This window comes from Rousettus aegyptiacus, unplaced genomic scaffold (assembly GCF_014176215.1).
Source record: "Rousettus aegyptiacus isolate mRouAeg1 unplaced genomic scaffold, mRouAeg1.p scaffold_m13_p_5, whole genome shotgun sequence".
In the NCBI taxonomy this organism is placed as follows: Eukaryota; Metazoa; Chordata; class Mammalia; order Chiroptera; family Pteropodidae; genus Rousettus; species Rousettus aegyptiacus.
In genome coordinates this window covers 21,948,204-21,960,238 of record NW_023416308.1, presented here as the reverse complement: position 1 = coordinate 21,960,238, position 12,035 = coordinate 21,948,204, and the positions used below count along the sequence as shown (strand labels likewise).

The 12,035-nt window shown below is 45.1% G+C and overlaps 1 protein-coding gene across 8 annotated transcripts in view; it reads right to left on the bottom strand.

The window, feature by feature from the left end:
- Positions 1 to 12,035, bottom strand: part of ACACB (acetyl-CoA carboxylase beta) — a 104,263-nt gene that overhangs the window by 68,505 nt on the left and 23,723 nt on the right. The gene's annotated exons all lie outside the window — the stretch shown is intronic.

The window sequence follows — 12,035 nt, the reverse complement described above, 5'->3', positions numbered from 1 at the left end:
GAGTTAATGATTTTTCACTGACTTGGTTTTCCTTTTATGTGTTGCTAATTCATCCCATTCCTTGTCATAGCCTCCCAGTACACAAAAAATAATGGATCATCTCCATTATTTTTCCACTGCTGACACTCCTCCTGGATGACCTCTACTTTCCTTCATCCAGACTGGCTATTCTCTAGACCCCCTATACAATTGTCATTCTGGGACTTCCCATTGCTGACATCCTTAAATTCCCTTTGCCTTTCTTCAGAGACAGATGCCTAATTTGGGGGATCACAGAGCCCTCTCTTCCTTAGAGGACTTTCTTGTTTTGCTAGGGAATATCCTCCAATAGTTTCATCTGGTTAAAAAGATGGTACAATGGCAGGGCCCATGACAATGATGCCCTTGGCATGGCTGTCCTGCCAATGGCTGCACTGGGCTCCATCGTCACTGCCACCACAGATTTCCTTTGATTCCATGTTGGATCTGTTTCTTGTCTTCCTCGTGCTGCTCTTCTTTGATTTACTCTTTTGTTTCAGTGGAAGACATTCTTCAGTAGCTTCCTACGAAAAGATGTTCAGAGGGGTAAATGTTTTGCCGCCAAGCATGTTCGAGAACTGTCTTTCTGCTCACATTTGACCCTCTCATTTGGCTGTGTATGGAATTCTAGCAGGAAAAACCTTCCGTTTTGAAAGGCTGGTGTCATTGCGTTGTGGCTTCCAAGTATGCTAGAACCAGAGCCATTCTGACCCTGGATCCCTTGTGGATGACCTGTTTTTCCATATCCAGAAGCTTATAGGATCTTCTCTGTCTTCTATATTCACAACTTCATAGGGATATGAATTTCCATCAGTGAGGCTGGGGATCTGTTGGGAACCTTCGACATGGAAACTCACGTCCGGTAATTTGTCTTCGAATATTTCCTTGGTGATTTCCCCGCTTCCTTTTTCTCTGTTCTTTCCAGAAGTGCTATTATGTGGATGCTGAAATTCCTGGACTGGCCCGCCATGTTATTATTTTTCTCTCTTCTATTTTTTATCTCTTTTATTTTCTGGATGATTCCTTTAGCCTTTTAATTCCGTTCAGTGGAACTTTTCACTTCTGCTATTGTTTTAAACGTCTAAGAGCCTATTTTTAGTCTGCGAAGGTTTCTTTTTATGCGTCCTGTTCCTATGTGTAAACCTCTCCAACCTTGATGAGTATTATTAATAGCTTTTTCAAGTTCTTGTCTCCTAGCATGATTTGTTTCTTCTAAGTTTCCTGTGTCATTTTGTTGGTTTGTTTGGGGCCTGCCTCCCATATTAGAAACCACCCAAATGTTTGGTAAGCCTCAGACACTTCCTCATGACCAACAGCAGGAACTTAAGGGTTGATCAGAACTACTGGAATGTGATAAGGCCAGTGGACTCTGAGCTCAATACAGGGTGATCTGGAGGACTCTGTCTTCAGAGTCTTCCTCACTGGTCCAATTCCCCTGGGAGAAGTCTCTGGGGCTCCTGCCTGGAGGAAAGGCTGGCCAGGAGCCTGGGCAAAGAAGGAGGCGCAACTTCTCGGACAGGTCTGCGGAGCAGGACAAGTTGTAGGACTGGGTACCTAAACAGACCCTCATCCTCCTGTTAGGAATACTAGCCTCACACTCTCCACTGTGCCCATCATTCCCCAGTCCCAAGGGGCTCTGCCACTCCCTCTCCAGAGAACAAAACTCTTGCCTTCTGTTGGATGGAAGTGGGCAGCCCCCAGACACACAGAGCAAGCGAGGGGATCTGGGAGTCTTTCACCCGATCCTTCTCATTTTGTTACCGCCTTTACCCCCAGTTGCAGAGGCTCTAGGCGCTGCCAGCCCCTGTGCCTATTGACATCTAGTAGGTTTTCAGCACTCCTCACGGCTGCTTTACCAATCTGCCCTCTTGGTTCTGCTCAGCCACTTATTCATCTACTTTCCAGCTTCCAAAATGTTGCTAACCTCCCCTCCTGTCCTCCCAGGCTTGATGAGTTTCTATCTTTTTTTTTTTTTTTTTAAAAATCTCTTCGCTGGCACTTGGTGGGATTTTGACAGGAGTGGAATCAGGCAGACACATTCAGTCCACTTCCACTCACTTAATCCTGCCACAGGGTATTCAAGCTCAAAGCCACTTGCCAGGAATTAGGTTAGAGGTTAGCCACCCAGAGGTGTGTCTAGAGACTATGTCATCAGGCATCTTGGGAGGCTGGGGCTGAGTCAGCTCAGGGGGCCAAAAGCCTGGGTGAAAAACTGACTGCTCATAAGGAACATCACCAGCATGCTGTGGCTACTGCCTGAGCAGGCAACAGCAAGGATGGAAACAAATAAGCAGTCAGGGAAGAGAAGTTCCATTTTATAGCTGAGAAAACTGAGGTCCAGCCAGGCAAAGGGGGTGGGTCACCAGCAAGCCAGCAGGCCTGGGGCTCTTTCTATCACACCAAGAAATGTTGGGTGTAGGTGTTTTCTGCTATACAAAGATTTTACATCCAGTATAGTTTCCCATGGGAAAAAGCCTTCTGCAAACCTACAGTCTGTCCCCAATCCTCAGTGAGCTTACCTGTCAGAGGTGAAAAAACAGACTTCTAGGTTAGAGGAAACAGATATGAGCGACAGAAGTCATCATGTTTATATGCTACTACAGGATATTTTCAAATAGGACCTTTTCCATGCTACTGCGCTTATTCATGGTGACTGATTGAATGAACAAATAAATGAACAAATGATTTCTGGCCCTTAAGACAGCCTCATTGCCTCCTCGAAATTCCAAGCATCTTTTCTTCTAAAACCTCCCAGATTGAACTGCTGCAATGAAATAGGATTTAGAAAAGTATTTTGGAAGGTCAATATCATCTTGCAAATGTAAACAGTACTTTTATCATAAATACATTTCATTAACAAGTAGTTCAATTCATTTTCAAGAATTTTATTTCTTTACAAAAACAAGCATATTTGGCCCAAGGGCCATAACTCGCAGACCCCGATCCAGAGGACTAGACACCAAAATGTTAACAGCAGTTATTCCAGGGATGCTGAAAGCCATGGCCATCCCATTACCCAGGTGTTGGGTAAGGCACTCAGTTTCCTTATCTTTAAAATGAGAATAACATAGACCTTACTGAGGTCTGAGGAGTAAATGAATTAATACACAGAAAGTAAAAGATAGCATCTGGCACACATTATACCTTATATTATTATATCAGTGCAGTAAGGCTTGGGCCTGTTGATCTCTCAACCTCACCAGCAAAGGCATTAGGCCACCCCTCTGCCCAGGCCGGCTCCCCATCTGTGCACTCTCCTCACTCTGTCCAAGACCTTCCCCAACTGGCTGGCTTGATCCTTTGGCTTCAGAAAGTCTGAGACATACCATTTCCACACACACGAACATTAAAACTCCAGCAATCTGACCTAAAGTGCAACAAAGCAAACCTCCACCATTAGAAAAACACCATTGTATGGCCTGGGGAAAAACCATTCGTGGCCACCATTTTGATATCAAAACTGGTGACAGGGCCAGCTGCTCCATCATGTGGGTCACAAACCCATCACAGCAAAGTAGGTTGGTGAACACATATAATGCTTGGCGGGGGAGGGGGGGTGGGGGGGGGGGGCTTGTTTAAGGCCCTGTCTCCAGGCTGATGGCTATTTTTATTTGTTTTTGACAAAGCTGGAGGCCAACCAATGTTGGCTCTGGAGGGCTGACCTTCGGCTTGCATTTGCTCCAAGGCAAGTGTGGTGGCTGAAATATTCCATGGTGACTTTGGAAATGGCTTCAGGTGCTATCAACTATGCAACAGAGCTGTCAGCCAAACACCAACCATAGTCAGCTGCTGAGGTACGAGACCAGGCAGAAGCACACTGGGAGGGGGGAAATAATACTCTGTGGTGTCACGATGGATAAAGCACAGGGGGCTTCTCACTGCATCCTCACAGCCTGTGCAGGAGAGGCCACCATCTCCTGCTCACGATGAGGAAACCGAGGCTCAGACAGGCCCCCACAATCTAATTTTGAAGCAGAAAGCTATCTGAGATAAATGAAAGTACCTCTATTGTCTGGCCTTTAAAAAAACAAGCACAATGAGAGGCAATAAGTGTAATGCAGGATCCTCAGCCAGGGGTGTGGGGGTAGGGGACTACTGTGCTCCCTGGGGACATACAGCAATGTCTGCAGACATGTTTGGTTGTCATAACCTGACGAGTGCTATTGGCATCTAGTGGGCAGAGGGCAGGGATGCCGCTCAACATCCTGCGAAGCTTCCAGGACAGCCTCCACCACAAATAATTATAAGGCCCTGAACGTCAATAGTTCTCAGTTGAGAAACTCTGGTAGACCAAAGCCATTCTCCCAGGCTTTGGGTCTGGAATCTACTGCTTATGACCTGTGTAATTGTGGGAAAGTTGCTTCAGTACTGTGTGTCATAGCTTATCTGCCCCATAGAGCGTATCTGCCTCAGAGGTTTCAGCACTGAGTCTGGCCTGCAGTGAAGAGCTTTATGGGAGGCATCTCTCTGCGGGGAAGCCATTATAAAGGCCCCAGTATGGGGTCATCAGGCTAGGGCCCTAGCATTTACCAGTCTTTAAATCCCTTACCTCCCTTTTCCTTTTTATAATAGGGAGGTAACTGCAGAGAGGTGATGAGCTAACAGAAGTGAAGGCCTAATTATCATCAGCATACAAGTAAGGAAGGAAGGACATTGCATAGCCCATTGTACAGGCTGGTAACTTTGAATTCATCTTTGGGCGGCTTCCAGACAAATGAACCTATGGAAATGTCTCAGGCCACCTGTCCCCTCAGCACTCCTGGGATGACCCCTTTAGCCAGGGGTTAGCCTACTAGGGCCCAAGCGCTAAATCTAGTCTGCCATCTGCTTTCGTACCTCCCACAAGTAAATAATGGTCTTTATGTTTTTTAATGCTTGAGAAAGAATTGTATTTTGTGACATGTGAAAATTACATGAAATTCACATTTCAGTGTCCATTAAGTGTGACTGGAATATAGTCAGGCCCATTTGATTATATATTATCTATGGCTGCTGGCTCAGTAAACAGCAGAACTAAGTAGTTGTGATAGAAAACACACGGCCACAAAGCTGAAAATATATACCATCTGTCTCTTTATGAAATCAGTTTGTCAACTTCGAGTTAGGCAGCAGTTTTCAACTCCAACTGTACACTTCAACCCATGAGAAGCTTTAAAAAATACTGATGCCCAGGCCCCATGTGGACTAATTAATAAACATGGCTGGGGGTGAGGATTGGGTAGCACCTGGACATTCACATTTTTTAAAAGCCTTCTCCCCGTCCCCCTCCGTGCCCCCCTCCCCCTCCTCCTGCCGCTAGGAAATTCTAATGTACAGGCAGGGGTGCAAAACACATATAGATCCACAGCCAGCATTTGAACAGACACAGCTGGCCTTGACTCTGAGCAGAATTCCCATGGCGGTAACATCACTCATAATGGGGCATTGTGGAACTCACTGAAGACCAGATTCCTTCGCCATCCCTTCCTTAATTTTATTTCATCCCACCCAATTCAAGTCTGTTCTAAGAAGTCCTTCTCCCCAGCAACTCTCACTCACATGCATTTCTCTATTCTCTGAGCTCTGGCCCTGCTTGCACAGCAAGCGAAGCAGGTCAGCATTTAATTCTGGCTCTTTAGTAGATAGTCAAGCCTTCAAGAAAGGATCCCAAAAGCTTCTTGACTCCACCACAGGTCTCTTTCACAAAGGAACTCTGTCATTACTGCTATCAGTTGTGCAAACAAAGTTTGTGCTGACCTGGGACAGCACTCGAGGCCAGCACCTCCTGAGCACTGGGCATCTTCCAGAGCTAGATGGACAGTCTCAATACCCCTGGAAAGGCCTATTAGTATTAGTCCCATTGATAGATGAGGAAACTGAGGTTCAAAGGGTTGATGACATTTGCTCAAGGTTGCACAGCTCAGTAGCAGAGTGGGGTTGTCTAACTCCCACCTTTTTAGCAACTCTAAGCTAAGAGAGGAACCTTGCAGTGACCAAATAAAGCATCTTCGAATTATTATAAATACGGTAACCACATGGCCTGGACCTGCAGGGACAATTCCATTTTCTTGCAAGTTTATTCTTCTGGATTAAAGTGGTTTGTGAAAGATATTCTTTTGGATTAATGTGTAAAATTAAATGTGATTCAAGATTTATATGTTAAACTTCTGGTGTGAATAGCTTTATAGATCAGAAAAAAAAAGTATCCTTCATAGGCCACATGGCTTGCTTTGGGTATATTCCAGCACTTGAGTGTTTTTGCCAGAGGAGTTAGATCAGGGCTCCAAATGTGCTAGAAATGCGACCTCTGTGTTCAACAAAAGTCTGAGTACACAAGACGGACTGTGATCCAAACCTAGGCCCCCTGCCCCTCTGCAGGCCCTTTGCTCACACACAACCTAATCACTCCCAGGAGGATCCTCCAAAGACTCTGTTAGTCTCCCCCGCAAAAGGACTGAACAAATGCAAGGTCAGCCTCCCTCCTGTAAGGCTGGACACATGTCTGGAACATGTCTCTTGCCTTTTTTGAATCTCCCATCAAAGGAATTAAACAACCACTAAGGCTCTTCCAGCTCCAAGAGTCCTCACTCCCTGGCGTGCTCATTAGCTGCACTATTTTTCTGTCCAGTCCTTTCATCTTCTGACCAGTCCGACATTAGGAAAGACCTCTTAGTTTTGAAGTTGTGCTCTTAAAGTGGTAGAAATTGGCTGCCTACAGAGAGCCCTTTGGGCAACAGCCTGAGTGAGAATCCCGTTTATACCTAGCACTGAGAGCCTCAGTTTCCTCATCTTTAAAACGGGGATGACAGGCCCCACTTAAGCAGCCCCTGGTGGTGTTGCAAAGATGGCATGAGATCATACTACAAAGCGGTCAGTCTGGCATACTGAAAGCACCTCAAGAATGGTAACAGTGATCACTATTGCACCCCATAGGCCTTGAATTTGAATTACCGAGAAAACACCCAGCTCTCCAACTGGACCAAGAGTTCCTAGAAGACAGAAGCATGTCTCCCAAACATTTGTGTGCCTTCCTGCACCCAGATGCAGGCCTCACCCATGGGAGGCGTACAGGGACTATTTACGGACCAGGTAAAGATATCCTGAGAAAAGGGCAAAAGATGGGGGCAGACTTAGCTACAAAGCTGTCCTTCACTGTGCTGGTTATTAGCCAAAAAAAAAAAAAAAAAAAGGAAAGAAAGAAAGAAAGAAAAAAGAAAAAATGAAAAGCCCACGTATTTGCTATATATAGTGGATTATTTACACATTTTAAGGTGTATCCATTTAAAGGAACCCAACAGACATAGTAAAAAGCATGTTAAAGAAAGGTTGGCCAATGTTTTCTGAAATGAACCAGATAGTAAATACTTTAGGCTTTATGGCCCAGGCAGATTCTGTCCCACTACTTAACTCTGTCCTTGAAGCCTGAAAGCAGCCATAGAAAATAGATAAATAATGAGCATGGCTATTTTCCAATAAAACTTTATTTGCGAACAAAGTTAAATTTCATGTAATTTTCACGCCACTGACTAGTATTCTTTTTTTTTTTCTTTTAATCATCTAAAAGTTAAAAAGCCATTCTTTGCCTGCAAGCCATACAAAAAAATGGGCTGTGGGTCACAGTCCACTGAGCCCACTGGCAGAAAGTTTAATGTCATTTAATATCAATTCAAAAAGCAAGTTACAATACAATATGCTCTGATGCTTCGAATTCATAAATTAAAACATAACTGCATGGGGGAAAAGGCTGCTAATGACACTGTTAATAAATATCATGGTGGATGCAGGTAGGGGTGATTTTTGTTCCTCCTTTCTGTTTATAATTTTCTGAATTTTCAAAAGCAAACATAGCATCACTTTAGTAATTTTTTAAAATGCAATAAAGTGAAGACAAAAAAAAAAATCTAGCAGGTGGGGCTGAGAAGCACTCAAGCACAGAAATGCCTACACTAACCTGCTCAGAAAATACCCTTAAATGTGATGCTTGCTCAGGTGCACGTTGATTCGCTCCGGACTTCATAATCACTAGGTTTCAGAGGCCTGCCTTCTCACGACCATCACCTTTGTCAAGGATAAGGGGAGGAAGAGGTCAAACTTGCGGCACCTGTGTGTTCCTGCGCACCCTCCTCCAACCAACATCACTGCCAAATCGGGCCTCCTCCTCAACCGCCAAGGCCCGGTAGTGTTCATGAAAGTCAGGCTCCGTCTCCCCACCAGATAACTGAAGTTTGCATTTCTTTGGTTAGAGGCAAGGAAGAGGGGGTGGTGCTAAGAGGACACACAGCTTAACTTCGCAAGGGGGCGGGGAAGTGGAGAGGGCGCTGCATAAGTTTGTAAAAGATAAACTTAACACTCATTAAAACTGCAAGCTTGCTTACTTTACTTTGCGATCAAGGAAACAGACCTTGCACTTGGCAGGACTCAGGCTGACCGACCCGCGGACCAATCCCACCGGGCTCCGGCTGGGATGCAGGACATGCAACCCCCTAACCCCCTGAAGCGAACCCAGGTCCCGGGGCCCAACCAGGAAGCCAGGTCGCCACCGGGAGGCGGAGGCGCGGTTCTAGAGCGTGTCTTGGGAAGTTTTGTGCAGCAGCCTGTAGGCACCAAACTTGGCGCTGCGGTTCCTCCATCTCGAAACGCCTCCTGCGCGCAATTGTCCTGGGTGGACACGCCCGTCCTGGGCCCGCCCCCAAGTAGAGCCTTCCTCCACCGAGGGTCCCGCCTCCTGCACCTAGACTGGATCCAGACGCAGCCAACTTCCCCGCCCCGTTCCCGCCCCGTCCCCTCTCCCGCGCCCCGACCCACCAATTGCGGAGCAGCTAACCTGCGGCGCCAGGCCGGACCCGAGACTTGAAAAAAACCTCTTAGCTACTTTCCTCCCAGCTCCCCAAACTGCTGTAGAAGAGTTTTGGGATGGCTGCCTCCTACAGGCAGCTGCAAGAACCTCGCAAGCAATTAATGAGCTTGAATACACACACAATATGGGAGTGTTGGACAATATGGGTTATTTAAAATGAGCCAGCTGTCACCACGGTGCCTGGTAGAAGGGTCCCGTAGCAAGTCAACTTCTGTCTTCCAAGTTCCTGTTTTTGCTTATTCCTTCTTTCACCTCTGCTTCCAGGGACATGTTTGCTCCATGTCCTCTTCCCCCAGTGAGCTTCTAGCACATACTTTGAACCACCTAAGTCCCCTACTAAAGTGAGGGCCTCCTAGACAGGAAACGACCCCACACACAACCTGTGACCCTAAAAAGCTATTCTGGGGAGACTAACATTTACCGAGTGCTCTTTTATGCCTTTATCTCATTTAATCCTCCCAGCAATCTTATTTTTTTCCCCTATAATGCAAATAAGGAACAGTATGACCTGGCGACGTACAGTGACCTAGAGACGTATGTTGCCCAAAGTGACAGAGCAGTGACCTAAACCCGAGCAAACTGATTCTAGTTAGAATAAATAAATGCTTCTCCAAACAGTTGTAATAAATAAAAAAGATACAAAACACTGCCTAGAAAACATTGCAAAAATAAATTGTAGCCTACTTTACAGCAAACAAAAAAATAATGTAAATGTTTACAAATGATTCCCTTCAAAAGGCACAGCAGGGCCACACCTCCAAGGGGGCACCATCTAAGAGGCCAGAACAGGAACAGCGACTTTCCCCTGGAACAGTATAAACAGCCCTGCCTGAGGGCACCGGTTAGCTGTGCTCTAACAGCATATTAAACAATGCTCCAATAATAAGTTTAAAAATTAAAATAAAAGAGGTAAACAAATTTCTTAGTTCTTCAGAGTTCCTAGAAGGTTCTTTGTGACTATATTCATTCCCTCCAAAAACAGAAAGCCTCCTTAAGCTGATTTTTTAAAAATTTCAAACGAAAACCAATAAAGTATTCATCCCCCAAATGACAAAAATTTAAATGTAACTACCTCAAAATAGAAAAAAAAAAAAAAGCAATTAAAATCGTAAAGTCAGGATCATGCAGGAGAGAATTCCCACCAGTTTACTTGCATTGCTCTAGATTTTTATTCTCTGTTAACAAAACCCCAACACTTGTTGAACACTGTGTGGATATAACCTTTAATTTCTCTGCTAATACAGCCTTAGAGACATGCTAACACACCTAGCTTTACCCAGGGCTCTCATGAAAGGGATTTCACTTAGATGGTTGATCTTTCATGTCATCAGAATGATGACGACTTGGGATTTTTCTGCCTGCATTATTAGGGAATAAAAGATGAGGATAACACCACTTTTATGCAAACGTCATTATTTGTGATTTTCAATGAAATAATTCAAACTTGGCTGTACATGTAGTCTTGTGCTATAAACTCTTCTCCTCAGACTTATCAGAGGCTAAATTTAACCTGTTGGTATTGCAGAGGGAAAACCTAGGTCAATGACAACACACACAAGATTAATAAGAAAATCCACGTGCAAGTGACTAGCAACACGGTGGAAAGACCTGAGCAGTGACTGACCTGGGCCCGTCCCTACTTGCTGTGTGACCTTGAGCAAACCCCTTCTCTCCACTTCCTCTTCTGTTTGAGGCAGGTTAGCCGAGGGAAATTTCCCACAGGGCTCCAGAATTTTTCTTAGTCCCTTACTCAGCCCTCTCCAAGTTTTGATTGGCAGCCTGAGACTCAGGCCAGAGAAACAAGCCAAGGCCTGGGAAACAAGATAGATGGCCTTGGGCGCCCCCTTCCTCCAGGATAAGGCTCCACAGCCCTTCCCTTGTCCTTTGTTCAGCTTTGGCTAATTGGAACATCACCTACATTGCCAGTCTCACATTTCCACTCCCACCCTAAGAAAACAAAAGCCTGTAATCCAAACAGCTAGGGTGACTCTCAGAGTTTGCCTTCACTTTTCTTTTAAGTGAGTACTTTTGCTTTAATAAAATGTCCTGCTGGCTGTTTGTCCTGTCCTTGAATTCTTTTCCACAGCTTAAGACAAGAACCTGGTCACCAGAGATCCAGGTCAGGTCCATCTTTGGACTCCTGCCCTGTTGACCTCTCTCACATCACTTTCATTAAAAGAATAAAATAATCCCTTTCAATATATGATGGGGAAAATGTTACATTAAGTACATTAAGAGGAGTTAATGATTTTTCTAAAACAGGATGCTGATGATTAAGGGGAAGGGGAAAAATAAGAATGTTTAGTCACTCCGCACCCTGTATCAATTTAATAGCCAACCTTCCCCCAAACCTCAATATCCATTCCACAAACAGAACAATAAAAAGACAGGGATCCTTTTTATCCCAGGTTCCCATAAAATATCTTGGGGGCTTAAAGATTTGAAAATGGGGTTTTTGCTAGCCTCGTAAATTAACATATGAATAAATAAATAACACATTATAGAACAACCTATGGCATTCCATTTAGGGACAAATAAAAATATTTATAGACAATTTAAAGTGTTATGACCTGCTCACTACTCAGAGCTGATAAGAAAAAGGTGCAGATGGTGACCATGAACAGGAAGGGACTGGGGAAGCACCCACCGCAAGCCTACCCGTGATGCTACTGGGGACAGGGAGGGCGATACAAGGTCCCAGGTGTTCGTTTGCTTTCTAGTGTGCTTTCACTCCCAGTCAAGGCCCCCTCCTCAGAGACCTTCACTTGCCTTCCCAGAATCTGAGGTCTGTGTTGCTAAAGCTCTCTTAAATTCAACACTCTCAGAGTGGAAGTGAGCAGTTTAGGAAATGGCAGGAAAAAGAGCCAGTGACTGTGTGCTAGTTTATATTTTATCCTTGTATAAATCCCTCTTCCTCCTCTGTGAACACAAACTACCATACCTTAAAAGTACATGTCTGGAGGAGTTTGAGGAAAGACATGGCCACAGGCGACAACTCAGAGGGATGCCCATTCAACAAATAGCAACCAGGGGCCGTCTACTCCAGGCACTTCATCCCATGTGCTCTCAACATGCTCCGAGGTAGGCACTATATTATCCTGCTTCAGTAGAGAAGGAAATTGCAGCTCAGCAAGGTCATGGGACTGCTCTGAGATGTGAACCCAGACACATCTGACTGTGA